Below are 11,145 nucleotides of genomic sequence, written 5' to 3'. Positions count from 1 at the left end.
CAAACAAACAAGAACTCAAAGAAACAAAAACAAACCAATGATCAAATATACCGAAGCTAAAGCAAATCAATTAACAATTGGATCAAATAATACAGATAGGTAAATGTCACATAAATGACAAGCAAACAAATATAAACAACCAAATAATAAAATATATAAAATTTAAAATATATAAAAAAACAAGATGAAAAAGTTAACACACATCACAAACAGGACAATCAACCAATCCATGAGATGGAGTAATTTACAGAATTAACTTACACTTGGATGGAGTGGTGCGAGAGGTAAATGCAAGGTTAATGGGTTAGGGATAGGAGATCGTTAAAGAAAATGGAGAAAAGTGGGAGATAAGCCAGTTGTTGTTTGCTGACGACACTGTGCTTGTGGCAGGATCAGAGAAAGGATTAAGGAGGTTATTGACAGAACTTGAAAATGTGTGCGAAAGAAGAAAGTTTGAGATAAATGTGGGTAAAAGTAAGGTGATGAGCTGTACAAGAGGCGAAAGTGGCTGCAGACTGGAAGTTAATAAGGAGAGAAACTGTAGGAATTGATAGTTTTTAGATACTTGGGTGCGAATGTAGCAGGAAAGGGAGGAGTGGAGGTGAAGGTAGAATGTAGATTGGGAGAAGCAAGTAAATGCCTTGGGAGATTAAAAAGTGTAATGAGAAATAGACATTTGGAAATGGATGCTAAGAGGAGATTGTATGAAGGATTGATTGTGCCGACATCACTGTACGGGGCAGAAACATGGAACATAGGAGAGAAAGAGAGGAGTTTGAATGTGTTTGAGATGAGGTGCCTGAGAAGTATGATAGGGGTTACTAGGCTGGATGTGATGAGAAGGACGAGGGTGGAAAGGGAGTTGGGAGATAAGAGTTCATGAAAGAGTATTGGGATGGTTTAGATACATGGAAAGAATGAGTGAAGAAAGATTAGTAAAAGAGGTGTGGAAAGCAAGGTGGAAGGAGTCAACATGAGGGGGCGACCTAGGATGAGATGAATGGATGGAGTAAAAGGGGCATTGGGAAAGATGGGAATGTCTGTTGAGGAAGGACGGGAGAAGACAAAAGATAGGGGTGAATGGAGAAGGGTTGTGTATGGATGATGCTGTGATGCATGATGGGGAGTGGTTGGGGGATGGCGGTGGGGGATTGTGTGTGAGAAATACATTGACGTAGCCCGAAGAGATTTCTTCCCGCCGTTGTCTCTTTTTCTGCATGAGGGGACGGAGAGAGAGGAGGGATCGCCGATTTAATGAAACGGCATTGCTGTGGATGTGTTGTGTCTTGCGGCAGTGCTTCTGACCCAGGGCAGTGGGCAAGATGCAGGGATGACCCGTCATCCAGGAGGTGCCAAGATAAGAGAGAGGGAAGTGGGTGGAAGGGAGTGGAGTATTTTGGGGATGGAATAGGTGGGAGTGGTTTTTGTGCTTTTTTTTTTTTTTTTTTTGGCTACTTCCTTTATAAGGGGGAAAAGCCCTTTGGTATATGTATGTAACTTAACTTCGAATTTAGGTTTAAGAACGAAATCGGTAAAAACTGGTTTACCATCAGAGTGGTTAACGAATGGAATAGACTTAGTAACTGTGTACTAGTGAGCGCTGAAACTGTTGGTCGTTTTATGAGAAATTAACGTTATGGATAGGGATGACAGGTGGTAAGGGACATGGAACTGCCTAGTGAAGAGATATAGAGATTTAAAGATATAAAAAATCATAAATTTAGAGATGTTTAAAGACAGAGCTATAGAGATATAAAGAGATATAGAGGTACAGAGGTAAACAGGTATGGAGGTATCGATCTATAGAGGTGTATAGCTGCAGAGGTATACAGGAAGGAAGGGAGACAGGAAGGAAGGAGAGAAAGCAGGGAGGAAGGGAGGGAGAGAAGTTGGGTTGGGAGAGAGGTAGGATGGAAAGAGGAAGGGAGGAGAGAGGAAGGGGGGAGAAAAAAAGGGAGAGAGAGAGGAAGGGAGGGGGAGAGGAAGGGAGGGAACGAGGGAGAGAAGAAAGGAGGGAGAGAGGAGGGAGGGAGAGATGAAGGAAGCAAGACAGGAAAGGAGGGAGAGAGGAAGGAAGGGAGAGAGAGGAAAGAAGGGAGAGAAAGAGGAAAGAAGGGAGAGAGGAAGGAAGGGAGAGAGGATGGGAGGGAGACAAGAAAGGAGGGAGAGAAGAAGAAAGCGAGGAAGGGAGGGAGAGAGGAAAGAAAGGGAGAGAGGAAGGGAGGGAGAGAGGAAGGGAGGGAGAGAGGAAGGGAGGGAGAGAGGAAGGGAGGGAGAGAGGAAGGGAGGGAGAGAGGAAAGGAGGGAGGAAGGGAGAGAGGAAGGGAGAGGGAGATGAAAGGAGGGAGAGAGGAAGGGAGAGAGAGATGAAGGGAGGGAGAGAGGAAGGGAGGGAGGGATGAAATGAGGGAGCGATGAAGGGAGGGAGAGAATAAGAGAAGGAGAAAGGGAGGGAGAGAGGGGAGAAGCAGACACACACACAGACAGACAGACAGACAGAGAGGATAGGATGTAACTATAACCCGACATACAGTATTACAACAACCTATCTATTTCTCCCTTCCTTCCATCACTTCTACCTGTTCTTCCCCTTTCCCCTTTCCCCCCTCTCCTTCCGTGGTGCCACGACATTGTATTTTTGTAATGTTAGTGTAATCATGCGGAGGCATTTCACTTCTCCCGCAAGGGGAGGCTTTGCTCTCACCACCGTTCCCATACTGACCACCACCAAACCCAAACTCAACAGAAAAAAGCAAACAATTATATCAACAAATAATATCAAATTTGCATGGAATCCTCAGATCCAATCTCTTTGGTACTATATCAACGTTACACAGTGCTTCCATCACTTGGGTCAACATAGGTCAACTTAGTGGAGTCATAGAAGTAATAAAAGAGGGAGCTAGGAAGGTTAATAATTGGTTGTTTTAAGAGAAGATAACTTTATGGATAGGGATGACAGGTGGTAAGCGACATGGAACTACCTAGTGTAGGACTTTTGGTCTCATGCAGCCTCCTCCACCCTGGTGTTCTCATGCTCTCTCTCCCTCTCTCTCCCTTTCTTAGCAACCGTGTAGTGAGCGCTGAGACAATGATTGTTTTAAGAAAAGGTTAGATGACTTTATGGATAGGGATGACAGGTGGTAAGGGACATGGATCTGCCTCGTGTAGGACTTATGGTCTCCTACAGTCTCCTCCATTTTTATGTTCTCATGTATTATGAGGTTATGTATTATGAGATAACTTTATGGATAGGAATGACAGGGGGTAAGGGACATGGGACTGCCTTGTGTAAACCTTATGCTGTCTCATCTATTCTTATGTTCTTCTGTTCAAAGTGAGGGGATAAAAGATAGACATTAACTGCATTTATTTATTCATATATATATATATATATATATATATATATATATATATATATATATATATATATATATATATATATATTCATTGTATATATGGGCAGGATTTTCTTTCAAGCATGTTTGGTTAAACTGAATGGCAAGATTATTATTGCAGAGTTTTTTTTATCTGCCTTTTCTTTTTCTCTGAGAACCTTTTTCCCTTCCACGGGAAGTTGTCTTATAATGTCACCATATAACATTGTTTTGTAAGTTACTTTGGGCATGGCTTTACCAAAGTGAAAAACTGGCCACTATATATATATATATATATATATATATATATATATATTTATATACATATATATGTTTATATATATATATTTTTATATATATATATATTTATATATATATATATATTCATATATATATATATATATATATATATATATTTATATATATATATATATATATGATGAAGGTGGAAAAAGAAGTCACGGGTCTAGTTCCGAGTTACTGAGTTTATTCCTGACCGGTTTCGCTCTATGCTTCTTCAGAGGAATGTGACTCTGGAGTGAAGCTGGCGGTATACATAGTCTGAGTAAGACCGCGTTCCCTCCTTGGAGGTGGGTTACGTTTGGTTGTACAATGGTATTTATTTTTATTTATATTTGTATTTGTATTTGTATTTTCATTTTATTTCATTCATTTTATCTGGATATTTATCTTTATATTATTATATTATTTAATACTATAAGTTATCATATGACACTTTTTAGGATTCACACATTTCTACACCACTCACTTCACTTACAATGTTACACCCTCGATCAACATTCCACACACACCGGAGCTGTTTTGTAATAACATCACAACAATTTATTGTATTATTATCACTATTGTTCATTGTATTAAAAACCATTGTACAACCAAACGTAACCCACCTCCAAGGAGGGAACGCGGTCTTACTCAGACTATGTATACCGCCAGCTTCACTCCAGAGTCACATTCCTCTGAAGAAGCATAGAGCGAAACCGGTCAGGAATAAACTCAGTAACTCGGAACTAGACCCGTGACTTCTTTTTCCACCTTCATCAACTTGTCACAATGTACCAACATATATATATATATATATATATATATATATATATATATATATATATATATTTGAATTCTACGTAACTGTGGTCCGTGGTGATGTCACTAAAGCCCCTCATATATTACATGCATAAAACATGTACTCAATACCCCATACAAGTTAACATTATTCGATTCCATGTATATTCTTTCACGTTTAAAAAGAAATCAAAGAACCCTATGACAAAATATTCACATTTGGATTAGATAGCTCTACCGATGGGACTCCAACCCTTGGCTGCGTCATTAAGGTGAGGTGAGGGTAGAACGAATGTGTTTCAATGACATTTCACGTCGAAAGCTCAAGCACCCACATAGTGTAACATTTGGGGCTCTACATTATCTTTTATAATACTCATATTGTATGGGGTAGATACTATGGAGCTGAGATATCTATTGTGTTGCCTGTCTCAGGCATCCCTGACTGTCTGACAAAGAGACAGAAACAAAGACAGACGGACACAGGCACGGACAGAGATTTGGACAAAGACAGGGATTTTCGGTGACAGAGATAGTGAAACAGAGAGAGACAGAGACAGAGAGGCAAAAAGAGATAGAGACATAGAGACAGAGATAGAAAAAGTAATAGAGACAGAGACACAGAGACAGAGACAAGTGCTAGCCCTCATGCTCATAAGGAGTTCAACTATTACTAATCAGAAGCGTCTGGCTTCTGCCAGAACAAACGCACAAGTAGAGAGCTCAAAAAAATTACTTTTTTTTAACCTAAGGATATTTTATTCAGCTGAGGGAAACCCCCGTTATAGTGTTAATCAAAACACCTTTTAAAGAAGCTGGGCACGCTACTCAATGTTTCAGAAGGTGATTCTTATTTCTTCGTTTTTATTCGTAATGCTATGGATACCATTTCTTTTTTCTTCGTTCAACCTCGGAACCAATTGTTTCGCTCAATATCAGAAACAGTTGCTCTGTTTTCTGGTCTCGGAGTAAGAATCTGTCTAACGAGACTGAAAGCACTCTTGGAAAGTGACCTCCAAGGTCTTCGGAGACGCATTTCGCTAGTCGAACAAGTCCAAAGCTTGAAGCTCAAGTCTCTGCTTACGGCATCCTCCCAAGGAATCTCACCAGTCAGAACCCTCAACAGGATGATTCCGGAGGACCACACGTCAGCGCACTCTCCTTTGTATCTTCTATTGAAGACTTCCGGCGCCATGTAACCGGGGGTTCCGCAGGCACCCCACAACAACCTTTTCTTCTCCAATACGACAGCCAAGCCGAAGTCTCCAATTTTGAGTTCTTTTTCGCTCTTGGACAAGAGGAGGTTCTCCGGTTTCAGGTCTCTATGTGCCACCCTACGGGAGTGTAGGTACTTCATCCCGCTGATCAACTGAGTGAACAAGAACTGGGCTTTGCCTTCGCGCATCCCTCCACATTGGATTTTATCCTCCAATGTTCCTCCTTCAACAAATTCCAGGTAGATGTACACGAACTTCCTGTCTCTCTCTTCGCCCAGGAAAGCCACAATGTTCTTATGATCCAGTCTTCTGTGGATACTGATCTCCTCCAGCTGCCTTTTAAGATGCTGAATCCTCACACATTTTATTGCGCATTCTTGTCCTGAAGTGACGTCTTGCACAAGAAAAACAGATCCAAAACCTCCTCTTCCCAGCAGCTTAATCACTTCTGTATTCTTGTGATCTACCGAAAAATATTTAACTCGCTTGTTAGCTCTGGGAGATTCATCAGAGTCTACAAGTCCCCGTTTCTTTGCATGGCGTCTTCCGATCTCTTCTAGGACGATATTGACGATCTTGACGATTCGCAAGATGTGTTCGTCTGTCTCTAGAAGGTCTTCTTTGGCAGCTTCCAGGAACAATCCAACTTCTCTCTTGTAGTGTTTGAGAAGCTTTTCCTGTTCTTCCTTGCTGCATGATCGCACAAACGCTCGAACTCTTTTTTCGAAGCTGATGTCCCTCCAAGTCTTCTGGACACCAGCACCTCTTTCTTCTTCAGCGCTTGTCTTTTCAAATTCCATGTCTTCGCCTTACGGTGACATCATCAGATCCTTTTCCAAAAATTATTCTGGTTGAACAATCTTCCGTGAAACCTAGATTGCACCTTATACAATGAACATAAGAACATAAGAATGGAAGAGACCGCAAGAGACCATAAGGCCTATACTAGGCAGTTCCATGTCCCTTACCACCTGTCATACCTATCCATAAAGTTATCTATTCTTCTCTTAAAACAAAACATAAGAACATTGGAATGGAGGAGACTGCAAGAGACCATAAGGCCTACACTGTGCAGTTCCATGGCCCTTACCACCTGTCATCCCCATCCTTAAACTTATCTTCTCTTAAAACAACCAATAGTTTCAAAAGTGAATAATCATATAACGATGGAGGAGACTGCAAGAGACCCTAAGGCCTACGCTAGGCAGTTCCATGTCCCTTACTACCTCTTATCCCTATCCATAACGTTACCTTCTCTTAAAACGACCAATTGTTTCAGCACTACGTGGTTACTAATTATATGCCATTCCTTAATCACTCTGTTGGCAAATCAGTTCTTGCCTATTTCCTTCTTAAATCTAAATGTGTCTTAATATGATGATCCTGCCTGAATCACCCTCTCTCTCTCTCTCTCTCTCTCTCTCTCTCTCTCTCTCTCTCTCCCTCTCTCTCTTTCGTATGTACCTCTCGTATATGCATCTCCCTATCGCATACCTATCTCTTCGTACATCTATCTCCCGTATATCTGTCTCTCAAGCACACACACACACACACACACACGCACGCACACACACAAGCACACACACATGCACGCAAACACACACGCACGCAAACACACACACACGCACATACACACACGCACATACACACACACACACACACACACGCACATACATACACACACACGCACACATACACACATGCACACACACACACACGCACATACATATACGCATATGCACACACACGCACATACATACACACACACGCACACATACACACATGCACACACACACACACACACACACGGCTGAAATAATTTCAGTATCGCTGCGTTGTGAGTCCTTACTCCAACTCTACTGGGTGGTACTTGGGTGTGTGTGTGTGTGTGTGTGTGTGTGTGTGTGTGTGTGTGTGTGTGTGTGTGTGTGTGTGTGTGTGTGTGTGTGTGTGTGTGTGTGTGTGTGTGTGTGTGTGTGTGTGTGTGTGTGTGTGTGTGTGTGTGTGTGTGTGTCAGGTCTCAGCATTACCCATAGATCGGTCATACATGAGCTCTAAGCTCTCATCCGGGAGGGTAGTAGCTGTCGATCACGAGTCCACCACGTGAACCAAGACCATGGAGCATCACACACACACACACACACATGCTCAGGTCCCATACAAATCGAGTCCTCAGCTCATTTCCAGGTCAGGGTCGAGTTGAAGCAAAGCTTTAGTCCAGCTCTTCCCTCTCTATGAGCGTCGCCGGTCCTCTGTTTCGACGACGAGAATTGTAAAGGGGTTATCACACTGGGCTTTTGTATGGGCTTCGCCAGCTCCGACAGTTGAGAGTTCGTTTGAGTAAAAACGACTTACAAATGTCACAAACAAACCTGACAAACGAACAAACGAGAAATCAAAGAAACAAACAAAACAAAAAATTATCAAATATACAAAAGCTAAAAAAAAAAAAGATAAGATAATGTATGCAGAGAAGTCAATAAATGTCACAAGAATGACAAAGAAACAAATATAAAGAACCAAATTATAAGATATATAAAAAATTAAAGTAGATACTAAAAACCAGATTTAAAAATAAACAGAGATCACAAACTGGAGATGGATTAATTTGCAGGATTAACTTCACCTTCGAATTAAGGTTTAAAAAGGAAATAGGCAAGACCTGGTTTACCATCAGAGTAGCCGAGTCAACAAATGGAATAGACTTAGTAACCATGTAGTACAGTAGTGAGCGCTGAAACTTGTTTTAAGAGAAGATAACTTTGTGGAAAGGATGACAGATGGTAACAGACATGGAACTGCCCAGTGTAGGCCTTATGGTCTAAGGCAGTCTCCTCCATTACTATGGCCTTACGTACATATGTTCTTATTAAATAGTTAATTGTTTTTAAAGATTAGGCAACTCTATGGATAGGGATGACAGGTGGTAAGGTATATGAAACTGCATAGTGTAGGCCTTATGGTCTCTTATAGTCTTCTTCATTCTTATGTTCGTACTTCTTCTCAAAGGTTTTGTCTCGTTCATGGAGATGTTGGGTCGGATCGTTCTGGAGTCCGGGCCTTGTTCCAGCTCAAATATTGCTATTGTCGACATAATTCGTCATTATTGTTGTCGTCGTCGTCGTCTCATACACACACACACACACACACAGACACGCACACACCAACACACACACACAAACACACACACACACACACACACACACACACACACACACACACACATACAGACACACACACGCGCACACACACACACACAGACACGCACACACCAATACACACACACAAACACACGCACACACACACGGACACACACACGCACACACACACACACATACACACACACACACACACGTACACACACGCACGCACAAATACACACAAACACATACACACACATATATACACACGCAAATACACACACACACACACACACACACACACACACGACTCGTGGCGCAGTCATTAGAGTTCCCGGCCGTCACTACAGCGGTCCGAATTCGAATCCTGACCAGGACTGAAATAATTTCAGTATCGCTGCACTGCGAGTTGTTACTCCAACTCTCGTGGGCGGGGTGTTAGGTGGGTGTGTGCGTGTAAGGTCATAGCATTACCCAAAGATCTGTCATATACGAGCTCTGAGCTCTCTTGCGGGAGGGAAATTGCTGTCGATCACGAGTCCAACACGTGATCAAAGACTGTGGTGAATTACACACACACGTCACAATAATGAAATCAAGTTAGTGTTTTACAAAATCAAATTCACGGGGTGAGAAATTTTGTTTCATTTAATTCATTTTCCGTGAGGCTGTCCCTTTATTCACATCAGGAGCAGGGGATGTCTTTCTCCCTTTAACCTGGTTTCCGCCAAGTTATTCCATTCAGTTCTCTGTACGTGTGTACGCGTGCGTGTGTGTGTGTGTGTGTGTGTGTGTGTGTGTGTGTGTGTGTGTGTGTGTGTGTGTGTGTGTGTGTGTGTGTGTGTGTGTGTGTGTGTGTGTGTGAATGAGATATACAAGAGGTGAAAGTGGCAGCAGACTGGAAGTTAATAAGGAGAGAAACTGTAGGAACTGATAGTTTTTAGATACTTGGGTGTGAATGTGGTGGGAAAGGGAGGAGTGGAGGTGGAGGTAGAATGTAGATTGAGAGAAGCAAGTAAATGCCTTGGGGGATTAAAAAGTGTAATGAGAAATAGACATTTGGGAATGGATGCTAAGAGGAGATTGTATGTGCCGACAGCACTGTACGGGGCAGAAACATGGAACATATAAGAGGAAGAGAGGAGTTTCAATGTGTTTGAGATGAGGTGCCTGAGAAATACGTTAGGGGTTACTAGGCTGGATGTGATGAGAAGGACGAGGGTGGAAAGGGAGTTGGGAGATAAGAGTTCATGAAAGAGTATTGGGATGGTTTAGATACATGGAAAGAATGAGTGAAGAAAGATTAGTAAAAGAGGTGTGGAAAGCAAGGTGGAAGGAGTCAACATGAGGGGGCGACCTAGGATGAGATGAATGGATGGAGTAAAAGGGGCATTGGGAAAGATGGGAATGTCTGTTGAGGAAGGACGGGAGAAGACAAAAGATAGGGGTGAATGGAGAAGGGTTGTGTATGGATGATGCTGTGATGCATGATGGGGAGTGGTTGGGGGATGGCGGTGGGGGATTGTGTGTGAGAAATACATTGACGTAGCCCGAAGAGATTTCTCCCCGCCGTTGTCTCTTTTTCTGCATGAGGGGACGGAGAGAGAGGAGGGATCGCCGATTTAATGAAACGGCATTGCTGTGGATGTGTTGTGTCTTGCGGCAGTGCTTCTGACCCAGGGCGGTGGGCAAGATGCAGGGATGACCCGTCATCCAGGAGGTGCCAAGATAAGAGAGAGGGAAGAGGGTGGAAGGGAGTGGAGTATTTTGGGGATGGAATAGGTGGGAGTGGTTTTTGTGCCTTTTTTTTTTTTTTGGCTACTTCCTTTATAAGGGGGAACAGCCCTTTGGTATATGTATGTAACTTAACCTCGAATTTAGGTTTAAGAACGAGATCGGTAAGAACTGGTTTACCATCAGAGTGGTTAACGAATGGAATAGACTTAGTAACCGTGTAGTAGTGAGCGCTGAAACTGTTGGTCGTTTTAAGAGAAATAAACGTTATGGATAGGGATGACAGGTGGTACGGGACATGGAACTGCCTAGTGAAGAGATATAGAGATTTAAAGATATAAAAAATCATAAATTTAGAGATGTTTAAAGACAGAGCTATAGAGATATAAAGAGATATAGTGGTACAGAGGTAAACAGGTATGGAGGTATCGATCTATAGTGGTGTATATCTGCAGTGGTACTAGTATAGAGGATGGGAGTTTGGAAGGAAGAGGAGATGGCAGGGAGGAAGGGAGGGAGAGAAGAAGGGTAGGGAGAGAGGTAGGATGGAGAGAGGAAGGGGGGAGAGAAGAAAGGGGGGAGAAAGGAAGGGAGAGA

The sequence above is a fragment of the Oratosquilla oratoria genome, chromosome 20, assembly GCF_046742065.1.
Source record: "Oratosquilla oratoria isolate Oo_2021 chromosome 20, ASM4674206v1, whole genome shotgun sequence".
In the NCBI taxonomy this organism is placed as follows: Eukaryota; Metazoa; Arthropoda; class Malacostraca; order Stomatopoda; family Squillidae; genus Oratosquilla; species Oratosquilla oratoria.
Note: the sequence above shows the minus strand (reverse complement) of the source record.